This window comes from Pundamilia nyererei, unplaced genomic scaffold, assembly GCF_000239375.1.
Source record: "Pundamilia nyererei isolate P.nyererei 1_Seehausen unplaced genomic scaffold, PunNye1.0 scaffold00593, whole genome shotgun sequence".
Lineage (NCBI taxonomy): Eukaryota > Metazoa > Chordata > Actinopteri > Cichliformes > Cichlidae > Pundamilia > Pundamilia nyererei.
The window spans coordinates 96025-114496 of NW_005187994.1; the positions used below are offsets into that span (position 1 = coordinate 96025).

The following is an 18472-nucleotide window of genomic DNA, read 5'->3' on the forward strand; positions in this document are numbered from 1 at the left end:
ACCCTGGGGAACCCCGCATGTGATTTCTATATTTTGTGATGTAAATTGGCTAATTGACACATAGAAGTTCCTGTTCTTAAGGTAGGACTTGAACCAGTCGAGTGCTGTACCAGAGAGTCCGGCCCAGCTCTCTAGATGTTCCAGTAATATATCATGATCAACGGTGTCAAACGCTGCACTAAGGTCCAGTAGTACCAATACTGTGGATTTCCCACGGTCAGTACTTATACGGATGTCATTAAACACTTTGACAAGGGCTGTCTCGGTGCTGTGGTGCCTATGAAAACCAGATTGATAAATATCAAAGCGGTCATTGTGAGAAAGCTGTTTAACGGCTGGAAAACAGCTTTTTCAATAATTTTACCAATAAATGGAACTTTAGAGATTGGTCTGTAGTTTTGCATTAATGTGCTGTCTAGGTTCTTTTTCTTTAATATTGGTTTGATAACTGCTGTTTTTAAGGCTTTGGGAAAGACACCTGATAGGAATGATGCGTTAACTATTTGGATCAGATCCTCCCTGATGGCTGGGAGGACCTTTTTAAGAAAACCTGTCGGTAATATATCCAAGCAGCAGGTGGCAGATTCTCAATAATTTTATCTAGGCTTGATTGATTTATTGTTTGAAAGTGAGTCATTTTTTCTGCACAAGTGCTAATTGGGCTACAATGTAGCTTGCCATCACCAGTGTGTGAATGGGTGGATGACTGGTTGTGTAAAGTGCTTTGGGGTCCTTAGGGACTAGAAAAGCGCTATACAAATTCAGGCCATTTACCATTTATTGGGGTTGAAACTACTGTGCCAATTGACCTTCTGATTTTCAAGATCTTTTCAATAAAGAAGCTGGCAAATTCATTGCAGACCCTGGTGGAGCTTAGTTCAGGGGCTATTGCCACTGGAGGAGTAGTTCATCTCTCCACTGTAGCAAATAATGTCCTAGCATTATTGTTGTTTCTATGAATAATCTCAGAGAAAAATGACTCCCTTGCATCCTTCAGAGCTAGTTGATACTTATTCAGTCTCTCTTTATATATCTCGCAGTGAACCTGGAGTCGAGTTTTCCGCCATTTTCTCTCAGCACGCCGGCACTCTCTTTTTTCATTACATACCAGTGGATCACTTCTCCACGGAGACTTCTTTTTTACTAGAGACAGTTTTAACCTTGAATGGTACAATCTTATCCATCATGTCTAAGATTTTGGATAGAAAATCATCTGTCAGTTTGTTTACTGAATGTGTGTTGGTGGATGTTGGTGATTTAAATAAGGTGGAAGTGTACATCAGTTTAAAATATTCAGCTGAGTTTTCTTTAAGGAAGCGTTTTTTAAGCACACAAGTCCATAGTGAAAGGAGTCTCAAAGAACCCCATCCTTCAAACCTCGATTACAAACTGAGGTTAAAGGTCGATCATGTCATCCAAACACAGTTTCTACCAGTCAGCTGGCAGCCATCAGGGCCTGGAGATTGATCATGTTTTTTTGATGATGCTGTGATCAGAATCAGAATCAGAAAGGGTTTTATTGCCAAATGTTGAGCAGGTTTACAACATTAGGAAATTGCTGCGGTGCTTCAGTGCAAACACTGTTATAAATTACACTTAAATAGACATGAAAATAAAAATAAGAATAAGAATTAAAAGTGCTAATAAGAATTAAAGGTGCTAAGTAGATAGATATATACATGATATATACATGATATATACATGAGTGCAGGTGGTGATCAGTGCCAAACATGGAATGATGCAGTGAACACAGAGTAAGGTCATGTGTTAGTGGTGGGGACAGTCATACGGTTATTGTTCATGTGTCCGACAGCAGAGGGGAAGAAACTGTTCTTATGGCGAGAGGTTCTGGTGCGAATGGACCGGAGCCTCCTGCCTGAGGGGAGCAGGTCAAACAGACTGTATCCAGGGTGAGAAGGGTCAGCTGAGATCCGAGCTGCACGCCGCAATGTCCTGGAGGTGTACAGGTCCTGCAGAGATGGGAGACTGCAGCCAATCACCTTCTCAGCAGAGCGCACAACACGCTGCAGTCTCTGTTTGTCCCTAATAGTGGCTCCAGCGTACCACACAGTGATGGAGGAGGTGAGGATGGACTCGATGATTGCAGTGTAGAATTGCATCATCGTCCGTGTTGGCAGGTTAAATTTCTTCAGCTGCCTCAGGAAGTACATCCTCTGCTGGGCTTTCTTAATGACGGAGGTGATGGTGGGCTCCCACTTCAGGTCCTGGGTGATGGTGGTACCCAGGAAGCGGAATGAGTCCACAGAGGTGATGGGGGTGTCAGTCAGGATGATGGGGGGGAGTGGAGCTGTGTGCTTCCTGAAGTCCACAATAATCTCCACTGTCTTCTGGGCATTCAGCACCAGGTTGTTGTGGCTGCACCAGGACACCAGACGTTCAACCTCCCTCCTGTAGGCAGACTCATCCCCGTCCGAGATGAGTCCAATAACGGTGGTGTCATCTGCAAACTTTATTAGCTTGACAGACTGGTGGGTGGAGGTGCAGCAGTTAGTGTACAGGGAGAAGAGCAGAGGAGAAAGAACACAGCCCTGAGGGGAGCCGGTGCTGATGGTCCGGGAGTCCGAGACATTCTTTCCCAGCCTCACATGCTGCTTCCTGTCCGTCAGGAAGTCAGTGATCCACCGGCAGATGGGATCAGGCACATTCATCTGGGAAAGCTTGCCTCGGAGATGGTCTGGAAGGATGGTGTTGAAGGCAGAGCTGAAGTCCACAAACAGGATCCTGGCGTAGGTCCCTGGGGAGTCCAGATGCTGCAGGATGAAGTGTAGGGCCATGTTGATGGCGTCATCTACAGACCTGTTGGCTCTGTATGCAAACTGCAGGGGGTCTAGGAGGGGGGCCGTGAGGGTCTTGAGATAGGAGAGAACCAGGCGCTCAAATGACTTCATGACCACAGATGTCAGAGCCACAGGTCTGAAATCATTTAGTCCAGTGATCCTAGGTTTCTTGGGGACAGGGATTATGGTAGAGGACTTGAAGCAGGCAGGCACATGACATGCCTGCAGTGAGGAGTTGATGACCTCATCTCTCCTGGTTGGAGCTCAAAGGGATCAATGATTTGTAAAAGGAGCTGTTGGTGTTGACATCTCAGGGCAGACTGCTGAACATGAGTGAGCAGCTCTCTGATGGAACCTTTAATGCACCACACTAAATTACTGCCACACCACCTCTGATTGGTGGAGCCAACATTCGCACTGACATAACTTCCTGTGAGTTTCACTCAATAATAATTCTTAACAGACTCTGATTTACTTTGTAGGTTTTTTTCTTCCTGTGTTCTTCAGCTCTTTGTATTTGTTAACGTCCTCGTTATACTTTGTGTTTAATTGATTTCATTCACCACGTTTGAATTTAAACTCTTTTAGTTGCTTTTAACCGATTCCCACACTTCACCTTCTAATTTCACCCAAACTCTTAAGCATAGCATGTTTTTAATGTCACTGTTAAAGTTATTCAGCAGATTCAGGTTACTAAGACATCAGTGGCGGTCCTAATCTGCTTGGCGCCCTGGGCGAACACTCCCTCTTACACCCATGACTAATTAATATTGTGCTGAACTTTTCTTGTCCATCTTCCATTGGTTTTAATTTTGCACTCCAGTATGAACACCCATCCCCCAACCCAAAGAGCACCACAACATAACCTAAAAGACCTACTCCTTAGTGCACAGATTCCTTTGTCTAGGGTTTATTTCTGGGATTTCGCACAACCCAGGATTCAAATCATGAATCGATAATCAAATCATGAATGAAATGTGCGCTATTTTGGAAGCAGCAGGGCTCCCCTCCCCTTTAGACGGGTTGTTTGTGAGACTTTAAATCACCAAACTGTAAATTATAAATTTTTAATTGTTATTGATCCCTTTACCCCGAGTCCTAAAGTGTGTATTTATTTTCTTACTCTTCTTATATTTATTGTTTGTTTACTTGCACTGCTGTAACTGGAGCCTCGTCCTCTCGTCTCTCTATATACTGGACTGTATGTAGCGGAGATGACAATAAAGTTTACTTTGACTTCAGCAGCAAGCCCTCTCCTCCCTGTGCCGCAAGCAGCAGGCACACCCTGCAAACGGAGGGTGCCCTTACTCCCAGCAAATGCGTGATCAAAAAGTGTTCGGTGCCTATGCCTTTCCCACTATGCTCTGGCATGATGTCGGGGCAGCATAAGCACAAGCAACTTTTCTTTTTTTTTTGCCGATGCAAATGGAAGAAAGCAGTCTTACATAAATGTGTTTAATATGTGCATTGAAGGACATATCCTGTTTAAAGATGACTCCAAGGTTCCTCACAGTGTTACTAAGGGCCAAGGTAATGCCATCCAGACTAAGAATCTGGTTAGATACCATATTTCTAAGATTTTCAGGGCCGAGTACAATAACCTCAGTTTTGTACTTGGATGGAGCCTTACTTAGGCTGTAAGCCCTCTTTTATGCAGATTGAAGTGTGCCAGACCATGCAGACAATTGGGTGCCTGAAGATCCCATGACACTCCAAGAGGAAATCACTGGCTGATTGTGTGCACCTGTGGGTATAAAAGGCTGAAGATCCTTTGCGGTATGGGGACAGGTCTAATGATTAAATTGTATGCTGTAGGAGTAAAAGGATGGATGTTTAATTGGATATGGGATTTTTTTTATGCGGCAGAACTATTCAAGTTAAGATAGGGTCACATTTGTCAGAACCATACAAAACAGAAAATGGAACCCTGCAGGGTAGTGTAAGAAGTCCAACATTGTTTTTGGTTATGTTTAATGATATTTTTAAAGAGCTGTCTGATAGTTACGGTAAATCATTTTCTGCTGATGACTGAGCAGTTTGGGTAAGGGGGAGGAATGGTGACCATCTCGTTAAGAAGCTTCAAGAGGGGATAGATAAGGTGGAAAAGTGGGGAATGGAGTGGGGTTTTAGTTTTCTCAATCGAAAATCTAAAGTAGTGTTTTATACAAATAGGAAAATAGGGAAAAAGTTGTTCTTGTATGGGGAAGGGTTAGAAAGGGTGGAGAGCTTTTGTTTTTGATGGGAGAGGCGTGAGTTGATGGGAGAGGCGTGAGTTTCTCAAAATGGGCTCATTGAGTCAGCACGGATAAGATCTTGGAGAGGCTACGGCTGCTGTGAATACTCAGAATAAGATCTCTGACTGCAGACTGGATATATCTCGGAAGGACTAGCTCGGAATAACCTCTCTGGGTGCAAATTGGATGACATCTCGGGGAGGCACACTGCCGTGAGTTCTCAGAAATCGGCTCCTTGAGCACAAGAAATGACAACATCACAGAACGCAAGTATGGCGAAGCTCGCGGCTCTCCAACGGGAGATTGAGAGACCAGTGTTGGACTGTAGAACTGCTTTGAAATTCATATGAGCTGTTCGCACTAAAGTAAAAAGCACCATCACTTCATGCGGATACCCCTTTGGTGCGAGCAGCAAGGCTGGAGCTGAACAACAACACCCTGATAACGACTGTGTTTAGTCTGTTCCTTCCCATTCCATGCAAGGCCACCAGGGTTGGCTGGAAGACTGTTTACTTAGCCTGGCGGGGCGAAGGACACTGTCTCAGCTGAACTCTGGACACACACACACACACACACACTTACACTGATATGCACCCCCCTCCCTTTCCAAATGCCTTCGATGCTTGTGCCCTACCGGGGAAGATGGCAGTCGACTGGACCAGCGCAGACATGCTGCAGGACCGGATGCGCTGTCTACACCGGCTCTCTCTTACCCTTTACACGTCCCTGTTGCTTGTCTTGTGTTTCTATGGTGTATTGATAGTCATGTGCTTTTTGTGCTGAGGTGTTTTTTCTGTTATCAAACTGTTCTCCCACTAGGAGCTCAGTTTGAGTGGAGTTTTTTTTTCTCCTCCTCTTACCTCATGTTATGTATTTTCGTTGTTTTTTTTTTCCTATCAGCCTACCTTTCTGATATGTCGCCCCAATGTGATGTTTGTGTAAAGTTGGTCAGAAGGTTCCTTTGTAAGTGCGCATGCGCCATTAGCGTGCTGCCTGCTGTAACTAATTTCCTTCGGGATTAATAAAGTATTCTGATTCTGATTTTTTGGGAGTAGTTTTTGATAGGAAGTTAACTTGGAAAACTCACATAGAGCACATTGTGGAGAAATGTAAATAGGTTCTTAATATCATGAGGTGTCTAGCAGGGTTGACATGGGGCACCAGTTTTGAAGCACTCAAAAGTATCTATGTCACATTAATTAGATAAATAGGGGCAGCGGTTAAAACTTGGTTAAAGAAACTGGATGCTATCCAAACTCGTGCACTGAGGATTTGTTTAGGGGGCGGTTAAAACACTGCCAGTATGTGCTCTTCAGTTGGAAGCTGGAGAAATGTGTCTGCATATTAGAAGGCAGCAGTTGATGACTAATTATTGGGTGAATTTGAAAGGTCACAACAACAATCATCCTGTTAAGAAGGTGTTGGAAAATTGTTGGGAGAGAGGTAAAGAATTTAAAAATAGCTTTGGATGGGTTGGGAATGAGAGGGCAAGAGCAGTTAAGGCATATGAAAAGAGATTTAGCCAGACAGTGTTGTGGCCTTTAAGGGGGATAATAAAACTAGAGGGAGACAGTTGTATAGGGTACAAAATACAGCAGAAGTTAAAAGAAATAAAGGAATGAACAGGTGGGAGGAGATTGTTATGTGTAGAATAAGTACAGGGCATTGTTACCTTAATGGCACTCTTTTTAGGATGGGGAAACATTTAATGGGGATACGTAATTGGTGTGGTGTTATGGAAACAATTGAGCATGTATTTATTAACTGCAGAAGGTATGGTAACCACAGGAGAATGATATGGGTTGGGGGGGGAGTCACGTTTAACAAGGTGGTTGACTGGCTAAGTAACACCAGAGGGTGGCAGTAATGCATCTTCGATGGATGCAAGCTGCTGTTAAACTGGAGGAAGAAGAAGCAGCACTATTGGGACTGTTGCTCAGAAGTGAACATGCAGTGTCCTCCTCTTCTGCCTTGCTTTTGAACTTTGTTTGCTAAACCTGTTTGCAGTTTTGCATTTTGTCTGTTAAACTCGGTATACTGTTGAACTTGGTTTTAGTAGAGCTTTGTGATGCCGGTCTGCCTTAGTTAACCCTTAGCTTTTAATCTTGACTTTTTTTTCCTTTTGTTAATTGTTTGCCCAGTGGTCTGCTGAACAACCCTGTCGGGTTTCTGTTTAAAGTTTGCAATAAAACCTTTAACTTTACTCAATTTTCCTGTGGGTCTTGTGTATGTTACTCTCCTCCTGTCACCTAGCAGAGGGGGTCGTAACAATTCGGTAAATAACATACCAGCTAGAGGTAGTGGACTGTGATCACACAATTACCCTGAGACATGCTGAACCATCTGCTTAAGGTTAACCTGCTGATGATGAACAACCTTGGAATCCAATGATAACTTTATTTATTTCACAGAGCAGTGGTGGCAGCTTCCTCAACACACTGAGGTGGATAGAAGGAAACCCAACTCCCGGACAAATTTTGATTGCACATTAATTAGCTCCTTATCTCCAATTTATAATGATCAACACAAACTTCAGCAGAGACAAGTCCCAGTTTAACATTACTATTGCCCAGCATGCCATGCAGCAGTGTCAGTTTGCAAATGTGCAATGATTCCTGCTCCAATCTCTTTCACTTTCACAGATTGCTGTGTGTCGTGACCTTTGACCTGCTAAAGAAAGTCCACTGTGGATTATTCATTGTTGTGTTTGATACCTAGAACTGTGAGGAAGAACGGTACACAGTTAATCAGGGTCCCCTCATTCTGAATTAGGAAAGCTCGGCAGGCCGGTTGGCGCCTTGTGGAGGGCCGCGGCCATGCATTGAGTATATGTGCTTGAAATGTGAACATTTTTCTGCTATAGTCAATGGACTAAACCAGAGAAGAAGAAAACCGACTTTACCATGAAGCTCCTCAGTGTGGATCAGTATAATATCAGTCTTATGTCTGCAGTTTAGTGTAAGCACAACTTTCACATCATATTCATCTCACCACAACTAAAACATGGTGACTGACCTCAGAGTTTCAAGTCCACATCCTGGACTCTCCAGAAAACCACACAGCTGCTTCACTCTTGAATCCTGCAGCTTGTTGTTCAACCTCAGGTCCAGCTCTCTCAGATGGGAGGGGTTGGACTTTAGTGCTGCTGCCAGATAATCACAGCTGATCTCTGATAGACCACAGCTCACCAATCTGTGTAAAGAATTAAAGTTTTAAGTTTATTAGACAAAGTCTGTGCTTGAAATCATTCAGTGTTTCATAATCAGTCCAGAGCTGAAGAACATTCAAAATGTCATAGTTTACAAAATGGAAACTCCAAACAGCCAACAGGAAGCAGCTTGAAAATAAAACAAGAGAAAATAATTTTTCATATTAAACTTGTACATTTCTAACAGGAGTATTTTAAAGACAGTGTCACTGATGATCAACTTCTCTTCACTACAAGTTTGAGTAATAGATGCACGATAGACTGGACCATGTATGCATGCTTTCCAGCAAACTTTTATTATTACAGTTGCTGCTACATACAAATGGCTGCAGCTTTGCAGCTCGCAAACGCACACTAAAAGCAACAACAACAACACTCAGGACTCAGTACAGCCTTTAAATACTGGTGTGGGGTGATTGCTTATACCGCGTAGGTATACTGGCTCATTTGACAGATTTCTGCTTGCAAAGACACTTTGAAACTCTAATCGGTATGTTTCCTGTCATACTAGAAGGGATCAAACTCTAGAGCAGGGGTCCCCAATCCCAGTCCACGAGGGCCGGTGTCCCTGCAGGTTTTAGATCTCACCCTGGGTCAACACACCTGAATCACATGATTAGTTCATTACCAGGCCTCTGGAGAATTTCAAGACATGTTGAGAAGGTAATTTATCCATTTAAATCAGCTGTGATGGATCAAGGACACCTAAAACCTGCAGGGACACCGGCCCTCGTGGACTGGGATTGGGGATGCCTGCTCTAGACCTTTGTTCATTTGGTCAGTGCAGGATGCTTTTCCACCTGAAGAAAGACCAGCACCTTATTCAAGGCAGGGACATTAGCACTTCCATGGGAGAGCAACACTGCACAAACAGGCACAGCACAGCCACTGAAGTACAAGGACAAAGAGAAAGGCGAGTGAGAAGACTCTGGTGGTGTGGATGGACCCTTTAGGGGCTCCAAGACTGAGGAAGAAACCTCCATGCTAAGGATGCTGCAGTGAGCTGGGGAACCCGGTCCATTCTGAGGCTGCACCATGACTTACAGACTTCGGCCAAATGAACATCTCGTGATCCAACAGTGCACAAGCTGTGAGCAATCAGCTGTTTAATCATATACACAGATTCTTTCATCAGCTGTAATGTGAATGTACTGATTGTCAAACATCTCCCTATCACCACTCCACTGTCAGCCTTTAAATAAACCCTGCTCAAGTCTGTGACTTCTTTTTGAAGTCGAAAGGAAAAACTGTTGTTCAGTCGTTTGGAAAGACTTTAAGCACTCAAAATTCTTCACATATGTCTTCAGACATTTCCCGAACAATTATGAACTAAAGAAATCAATCAAAGATCTGAAATATAAATAAAGATAAGAGCTGCAATTAGTGAAATCACCTTAGAGTTTCCAGTCGACAGTTTGGATTCTCCAATCCAGCACACAGAAGCTTCACTGCTGAATCCTGCAGGGTGTTTCCGCTCATGTCCAGGTCTGTTAGATGGGAGGGGCTGGACAGAGATGGGGCGATAACTTCACAGTGAGTTTCTGAGAATTCCGAACTAGTCTGTCTTTGATTATAGAAAATAAAATGTGTTATTATAAAAGAAGAAAATCTGCATCATAAACACAGTATGAATGTATATGAAGACAAAAAGAGTGACATCATAATCTAATGAACATCTACTCTTCGCGTCTGTGCTTCAGCTTCTTACTGTGTTTGACAAGACACAATGATTCATTCTCTCTCAGACCTGCTGACTTTTAATAACTATCTTTGTTTAGTTTTAATCTGCAGATGAAGGAGGGAAGATGGCGTCACATTAAGGGTTCCATAATGTCCAGTCTGTCAGTGAGATCTGATCTAGACTATTATCCAGATTTATAAAATAAGTCTCCATGAGCACTTGTTTATCCACATTGTTCTCAGATGTAATAATTAAGTTTGCCTATGTAATATCACATCATATTTATTTGTATAGCACATTTAAAGACCAAAGTATACAAATGAGGCAGGGGAAATGTAAACGGAACACACTGACATAAGACAGAGACCTTCAAAGTAAAACAGGAAACACATACACGTAATGACACAGACTCAGAGACCTACTACACTAAGGGGATACACCAAACAGAGGGAACACAACTAAACCCTGGGAAACCCAAAACAACAGTCATAAAAAACTATCAAAAGTGAAAGTACAGAGGTAAGTGACGGGAAAAGTTAAGCGACCCATGTTGTAGGTGACGTCAGACGCCGGAGATTCGGCAAAAAAAAAGAGAATGGTAGCATAGAATTATTTAAGCTTCAGTATTGCCAAATAAACTAATCAATTGTCATATAACTAACAACATCTTTCCTAGGGCTGTGCGATATGACCAAAATGTCATATCCCGATATAAAACATTTATCGTCCTGACAACGATATAAATCATAAAAATGTAACATTTTCTGTAAATTCTGTGAATCTCGGGTAACTCACCTTGCGTGAAGTGTTCCCAGCTGAGTGTCCTTTACCTGGAGTCGAGTGTTTTCTCCGATGCATGAAACTATACATTTTTAGACATAAGTTGTAACGGGCACCATTTTCTTTCAAAATTTGAGTCTAAGGTTTATTTTTTAGCACCTGACGGCTCTTTTTTGCTTCTCATCCATAAACACTGCATACTCTTTCAGTTTATTTTGAAAAGTCTCAACAGGATCTTGAGCTTTATTGTGAAAGGTTTACGTGGAAAACAAACAAGCGGACAGCGGAGCCACGCGATGTCACGGTTTGCCGGGGCAAGCCATGTGGAATATGAAATAGGACCCAAAATGCGGCAGCTCTGGTGCAGATGAATGTTTATTTACAGGGGTGTGAGTACAAACAGCGGTGGCAACAAAACATGAAACCGGAAACCTAAACTGGGTAAACTAATAAGACAAACCAGAATGAGGATGCAGGGAGGTCCGGAGAAATACATACGAGGAGACGCAGGGAGACCAAGGGGAAACAACACAGACGAACCAGCAATTACTAAGACAGAAAATACAACTTAAATACACTCGGAGAACACAGGGAGATTACACACAGGTGGGAAACACAGCTGGGAGTGATTAACATAACGAGACTAGGGAGGCAACACTGAAAACACTCACATAAGACGCAGACCTTCACAATAAAACAGGAACACACGGGCAGGACAGAGTAAACACTAACAAAGGAAGAACAGAACCAAAATCGAAGAGAAACACAAAATGCTGGGTCAAAAGGACCCAGGATCATGACACGCGATGGTTTTACTGTCATTGCTGCTAACGACAACACGTAAAAACAGGTGCTTGTCCGTCCATAGTGTGGTTATATAAAATATAAGAGAAAGAGAGAACTTTAAAAAATTAATATAGCCACTACAGTGACCATCAAAACGATGAAAAAAATATTGCTGTAAACAGTTTATTTTACGACACCATGAAACAAACGATAGCGTGATAGGAAACGATAGACATTTTTATATCGTCATCCGGTATATTTCGTTATATCGCAAAGCCCTAATCTGTCCTATCATCTCTAACACCCTGGGGGACAACGGGGAGAGTTTAGACCAGGGGTAGGCAACCTTTCTGATGGCGAGTGCCATTTAAAATTTCCTCAGAGGTCAGTGTGCCATATGATTGCATTAGCAATAAATTTAATAACGCTCTATATTAACAGTTACACACTATATAGAACCACTTTATAGAATCATATTTGTTCGCAGATGTTGGCAGCTCTCAGCGAATAGTTATCAGCTATTTTGAAACAAAAAAAAAAGACACTTTTTTATCCATAACAGAAAATGGACTGTACAACAAAAAATACAAATGCTATTTATGGTCTACTCACAAGAATGATAAGAAAAATAAACTAAGCCAATATGGCATGTCTGTTAATACAGAGACACACATTTAATATGATCTCTGGTCTCCCACTCAGACACACAGGTCTCCGAGTGTCCAGCATTCAGACGGCTACCTGAGGACACTCATGTGAGAGAAAATCTGTTCACACAGACATGTAGAGCCAAATACTGTCAATAAGGCCTCTGCAATGTTCTGAACACAGTTAAACTTGTCAGGTAGTGATGTCCAGCAGGTGAAAATGCAAGCTCCATGAACACGCACAGCTGTGGATTCCAGCTGCTTCGATGTTCCAACTGGCAACACTGGCATTAACTTAGCACGTTAATGCGAGACAAATCTAGCTGCTCATTAAAGATTTCTGGTTTGATCAGAAAATAAAACATTGGTCCATACACCTGAAAGTCCCAAAAATGCATTGTGTCTTGTCCGTGTATTTCCGTGGTGCTGATGCTGTGCTGAGCAGAAAGCTCCTGAAGCTTTTGAAGTGTCAGAATGTGGAAAGCTAATAATGTCCCTCTTACAAGTAGGCTAAATTATTTTTAGCCAATTACAAGTTGAATTTGGTAGTTGGGGTTGTTAGCTAAGATACCGTCATTAAGAAGCAGCACAACTAATGTGTCTATGCGAGCTGATTTGTGATGTGCACCGCTGGTGTGGCCATTTATTTTTTGATGCACCTTCTCAGATTAATTCACTGCGTGTTGTACTCAGGGCTGGACTGGGACAAAAAAAAACAGCCCGGGCATTTTGACTAAAGACCGGCCTACCAGATATTAAAGCCATAAAGCCTTTGAATGAAAACAAATGCTGTTGTGACAGTGATGTACAGTCTTGTTGGTATATGTATGATTTCTATACATTTTACATCAGATAAAAACTTTGGATGTAAGCTTCCAGACATTTTAAATGAAAATAAGAAAGTATTTCTTTGTTCCCCCCTCTCCCTGTTAATGCCCTACCTGGCCCCCTGGCAACACTTTGCTAGACCCGCCCCTGCACAATTACCAGCTGTCAGCTACCTAAAAAAGGATCCTGGTGTTATTTGTCTCTCAGAAACAGTTCATAACTTCCCTTCAACTCATTCATGTCACCTAAAAGGTAAACCTGTTTCTCCATCACAGCTCTGATGATTCAGTAAGGACATCTCCTGGTTTCATCTTCATGTTTCCCTCTCACCACATATACAAACTGACATCATGACCAGCACTTTTTACAGCTGTGGCTCCAGCAAACATCAGCTGATACTAGAAATTAATATTAAATAAATTCTAACAACAGCTGATCAAGCTTAAAACGTGCTGCTGTTGTTTAGTGTGACATCTGCTGGTTTCCTCTTTCTGGCTCAAAGTAGGCGATAAACAAACAAGAGAGAAAAGCCAATCAGCTGATCATTGATCAGTTTCATGATTAAAGCAACAGGGGAGAGAATGAGAGAAGAAGAGGCAGCTGTGCAGCAAAGACGCAGAATAACTCCACCTTTGTGTCTTTTTCATTCTAGCTGAAGTCCGGGACAAACTGCGTCCCCTCTCAGCTCAACACAAAACGCATAATAATTTCTCTGAATTCGGGAGGATTCCGTCTTATTACGGGACGGTTGGCAACTCTACTAGCTAACCTTATGGATTAAATAAAGTTCAACATCAGTAACATAAAAGAACCCACCCAGCTGCATAGAAACTCCATCATGCTAGCTAACACGCGAGTTATTGTAACTGACTGTAAAAAGTCAGCACAACGAAAATAAACGACACCTAAACGTGGTTTATATCTGACCCAGATAGACTGCAGGTCATAACTTGTTACCTGAAGTTCAGTTCACCTGACGCTCTGACCGGCGGCTGCCTCGGGTCTCTCCTCATCCTGCCTCCGATCTCCCTCATCCACCTGCTGGCCTCCACCACTTGTTAATTTTACTGAATCTGTGGAAGCTCCGCGATGCCACCACCAAACAACTGAGTTATTTTTAAACAACGGCCAAATAAATCATCGGGCCACCGAGCAAATGCCCAGTATGCCCGATGGCCAGTCCAGCTATGGCCGTGCCATCAGTTAACCCTGATGGCACGGCCAACTGTGGCATGCGTGCCTAGGGTTGCCAGCCCCTAGTCTAAAAGGTAACTTTGAAACAAAATCCTGATATTGGTTGAATTTTCCATCTCATCAGTAAACCCGGCTTCATCCATTGTGTTAAAGTAGCTTCTCAAAAAGAATGTGTAAGCTCATAATGCTGAAGCACCACCAGATTTTAAAACTGACCAATTCAGAGCCTTATCTATAAATACAGATTTTATTTTTGCTCTGTTATCAAAGTTTAACTGAAGCTGCTTTTTTGCTTCAACATAAGCTTCGGTGGACTCATGTGCATGCACCTTCTCACTAAAATCCTCAGTGGACTGTGGTAAATGGTTCTAAATAATAAAGCCCTGGAATCCAGACTCTGCTGATTCTGAACAGAAGTGAAAATTAGCATTTTTGCATCGACCATAACCAACTAAGTTCGTAAAGCCAATGCTGCTTTAAACTGAACTTCTTCCAGTTTGGGCGCATATGTTTCTTGCAATGCGTCCAACTTTGTCTTCAAAGTGATTCTTTCCACCTCAGCTTCAATTAGCACCATTAAAGCTGCTTGGGAGATTTTACTGGCTTAGACTATAGGCTTTACTAATATTACTGGGTGAACTTTGTGCATCCTCTTTCAGCCAATTCTGTGACGATCCAATCATCCAAGTCCAACCATCCAGTCTTCCAAGATCCCCCAACTTCCACGGTGACATCCAATTCAAATGATTTTTTAAATTAAATGTCATGGCCTTTTAAGTTCCAAAAAAGAAAATGGTCCAAGGAAAGGTTGTGGGTGGAAATGGATGGATTGTTTCAGAACTCACTTCTGAATTAAATCTTTGAAAAACATATGGTATTTATTTTTTATCTTAAACATAAACAAAAATTTACCTAATCTGATTCCAAAACCTCAAAAAGTGATAAAAAAAACCAAAAACATTCTAAACCTTCCTATTGCCCCCTTGACATTTGACAAACAAATAATAGTAATAAAAAAACCCAAACAAACAAACAAACAAACAAAAAAATTCCACCACACCTCACAGCGTGCTCTGTAGGTATGGTCCTTAATAAATGGGATTGTCCAAATTTAACCAAACTAATCACAACTTTTCCAAAAGTAAATTTGATTAAAGATTTACATAGCAAAGCTAGGGAAATATATTCCTACAGTTTTAAAGAAAAAACTTACTATGTTACTTTTGGTAATATAATATACAGTTGCACTGAATTTAATTTATTGATTTCCATGAACACCACCGTTTGCTCAGTGTTGTCCTGATGGAGGTTTCATTGACAGCATCCAGTATGATCCAGGCTTTAGCTTCTTAGAAATTACCCTGGGTCTCTTTGTGACCTCTCAGACTGTTTAACAGATCAAACACAAAGACATGAGAATCAGAGACCGAGCAGCTCTGTTCTTTAAAGCAAACATGGAACCCGCTCAGTACAGACTTTCCCCATAGATATGAGCATCAAAGCAGTTTTTGTCCTATGAGTAAGAGTCCTCTTACATTAGATTACAGCTTTTTACAGGAAAACTGGACAAAATTGATTTTTGTCATAAATTCATTTTCATTTCTTCTCAGCACACAAACCCAGTCAAAATCAACCACACTCAACACTAATTATAATGTCAGTTTAGAATTATTACTGTTAACTCGGTGAGTTCAGTTCTCTGACCTCGTTGGTGTAGGTTCACCGGACTCTGCTCTGTTCTCCTCTTCCTCCATCATCATCCTCTTGTGGATGTCAGTCTAAAAGGTAAACCACAAACAATTGGTGAGGTCATATTGATGCAAATCTCAGTCCCACATCAGCTCTGCTGAATAATCTATGTTCCTATGACATCAGGAATCAAACGCTGTCATGAACACACCTCCGTGTTTCTGTCATGTTTCTCTGACAGACTGAATTCAAACAGTTTGAGGAAAAAAGGATGAACTTAAAGCAGGCTGTCACTTTATTGGATATTAGGAGAACGTATTTAATCATAAAATCATTAAATCATAAAGGCAGCTAGAGCTAAACAGCAGAATGAGATAACAGTCTTTATACACCATATCTACTATTTTATGTACTTTGCTGTTATATGTATGTATATGTAATACTATTGCATTGTATGACACACTTTTCTGATTTTTATTTGCTTAACATTTTGACACCCATGTATCACTTTCATACCACTTCAATTATGTGCTACTTTGTGGTGGTTGACAGGAAATCTCAACAAAATCGTTTAAGTTTATGGTTGCAAGGAGACAAAATGTGTAAAAGTTCAAAGGGGTATGAATACTTTTGTCAAGGCACTGTGTATTCAATCTGTCACGGTCCCTGTGTCTGCCTGGTCAGCCCTGTGAGGCTGCATGTGTTTTTGATTTGGTTTCTCTTTCTCCTCCCTGCTCGCATCACTCTACCTAGGTGGAGCTCATCGCAGGCTCCCACTTTTGGTCGTGGCACCTGCAAGTAATAACTCATCTATGAGTCATCATCCTGTCTGTCAGCCACTTAAGGCAGTGGCTGTGAGTAATCTTCTCTGGACTATTGTGTAACACGCGTCAGTGTAATCCTGGCCTTTGCAATATTTTGAGTTCTCTTTATGCTTTTCTCAGTATTAAAAACCTTGTCCTTGTATATAGACTCCCAGGCCCTTAGACAGTTTCCCAGAATCTGTAGAGTTTAGCAGCTTAAGTGTAGTACACAACACACTAGCAGTTGTGAAAATAAAGAACTGTTTCTTGTGATTTGCAGTCTGCGCTTGAGTCCGCCCTGCTCCGCCTAGACAAAAATAATTCCAGTACAGCGGTGCACAGTTCTTTCTTCCACCTTTTTAATTCATTCTAATAAAAACATTAGTAAAATGTTTATGTAATTTTCCTCTATTTCTCATTAATGCTCTTTTTCATTGACAGAATTTTTTTTTGTCAAAGTGCTCAAAAATCTATATTTTCTTTTAATAGCCTCCCCCTTGTGTCTTTAAGAGCTCTGCAGGTGTGATATTAATTACAGTGACAGTAAAGGAGGTAAAGGCGATAAAAACAATGCAGCTGAGCTGTGATGTCATCATGTACGCTGTGTCTCTGTGGACTCTGTGTGAACTATTGATGGAACTCACAGAGTACAAACTACAAGTACACAAACACGAACGTAGCTCAGAGCGGCGGACACACTCGGCCTCATTGGTCCAGCTGTGAGTCCGTTACCGTGAACTATGGAGCGGCAGATTTGTGCTGTTTGTGCAGGAACTCAGCTGCACACAGCTGATGTTAGCCAGGAAAACATTACACACTGACTTTAAAGAGAGAGAGACCGGAAATAAAAAAGACACACAGTTTGTTGTGTGAAGAAATCAAACATGAATAAACAGTAAAGTTCCTAAAGACAAACTGTTAAAGGAGGAAACAAAGCAAACTTACAGTTTCTTTTCACAGAGACACGCAAACAACAAGATCCACTCCACACCTGGACACCAAACATGAACATACAGGTGAGCTGCTTCCTGGAAGGAGGTGGGACTACACCTGAAGCAAGACAGGTGGGAGAGGCTGAGCAGAGCAGCACTCAGCTTCACTTAAAAAAACATCCTTAAAGTTGGTGAACAACAGATTTTTATGCCTGAAAGCTTCCCTCCCATCTCTTTTCCATTTCTATTCTTTTAATTTTTTTGATTTTGTTCAAAATTGTGCTTTTCCGTACATTTGTTCAAGTTCAATATTAAATATATTCATTGTTTCTCTCCCATCATTGAGTAGACTTAACTCCAAATATGAGACTCAAAAACTGAAATGAGAACTAAAATCAAGAAAATGAGAAAAGGGCTCATCTTCTTGTTTATAGAATGAAAACAGAACAAAGTCATCAAGCTCCAAACACTTGATCAATTTATTGCATTCAGGGACCTTCTGGCCTCCTGAGAGCTTGAGAGTGATGTGAAAAAAAATCCATCCACTTCTTCAGCGATGTAGAAGAGATGAGAAAACACAAGGAAACCAAATACACATCAGGAAACACACAGCAACATGAGACAGCTCACCAATAGGCAGAGGACTAAATACACAGAGGATATGAGGGGGAGGGAAACAGGAGGGGAACACAGCTGGAACTAATCAGACGTAATCAGACATGGAGGAACCAAAACTAAATGCTCTGAACACAGGACAAGGGAAAACAGGTAGTGATGGGCAGATGAAGCCTCATGAAGCACTGAAGCTTTTCATCCAATTGGTTCATCCCAACGCGAAGCTTCTTGAAGCTTCATTTGCTCTAGCAGGACACCTACTGGACGTAAAAATATT

The 18472-nt window shown here is 41.8% G+C and overlaps 1 long non-coding RNA gene across 1 annotated transcript in view; it reads right to left on the reverse strand.

Annotated features, from left to right (window-relative positions):
* LOC102207030 (uncharacterized) overlaps positions 1-8222 on the reverse strand; it is a 13565-nt gene extending 5343 nt beyond the window's left edge. The window contains exon 1 of the long non-coding RNA XR_001290179.1: positions 8048-8222. This is a non-coding gene — a long non-coding RNA (uncharacterized LOC102207030). The remainder of the gene's footprint in view (positions 1-8047) is intronic.
* Between the last annotated feature and the right edge of the window lie 10250 nt (positions 8223-18472).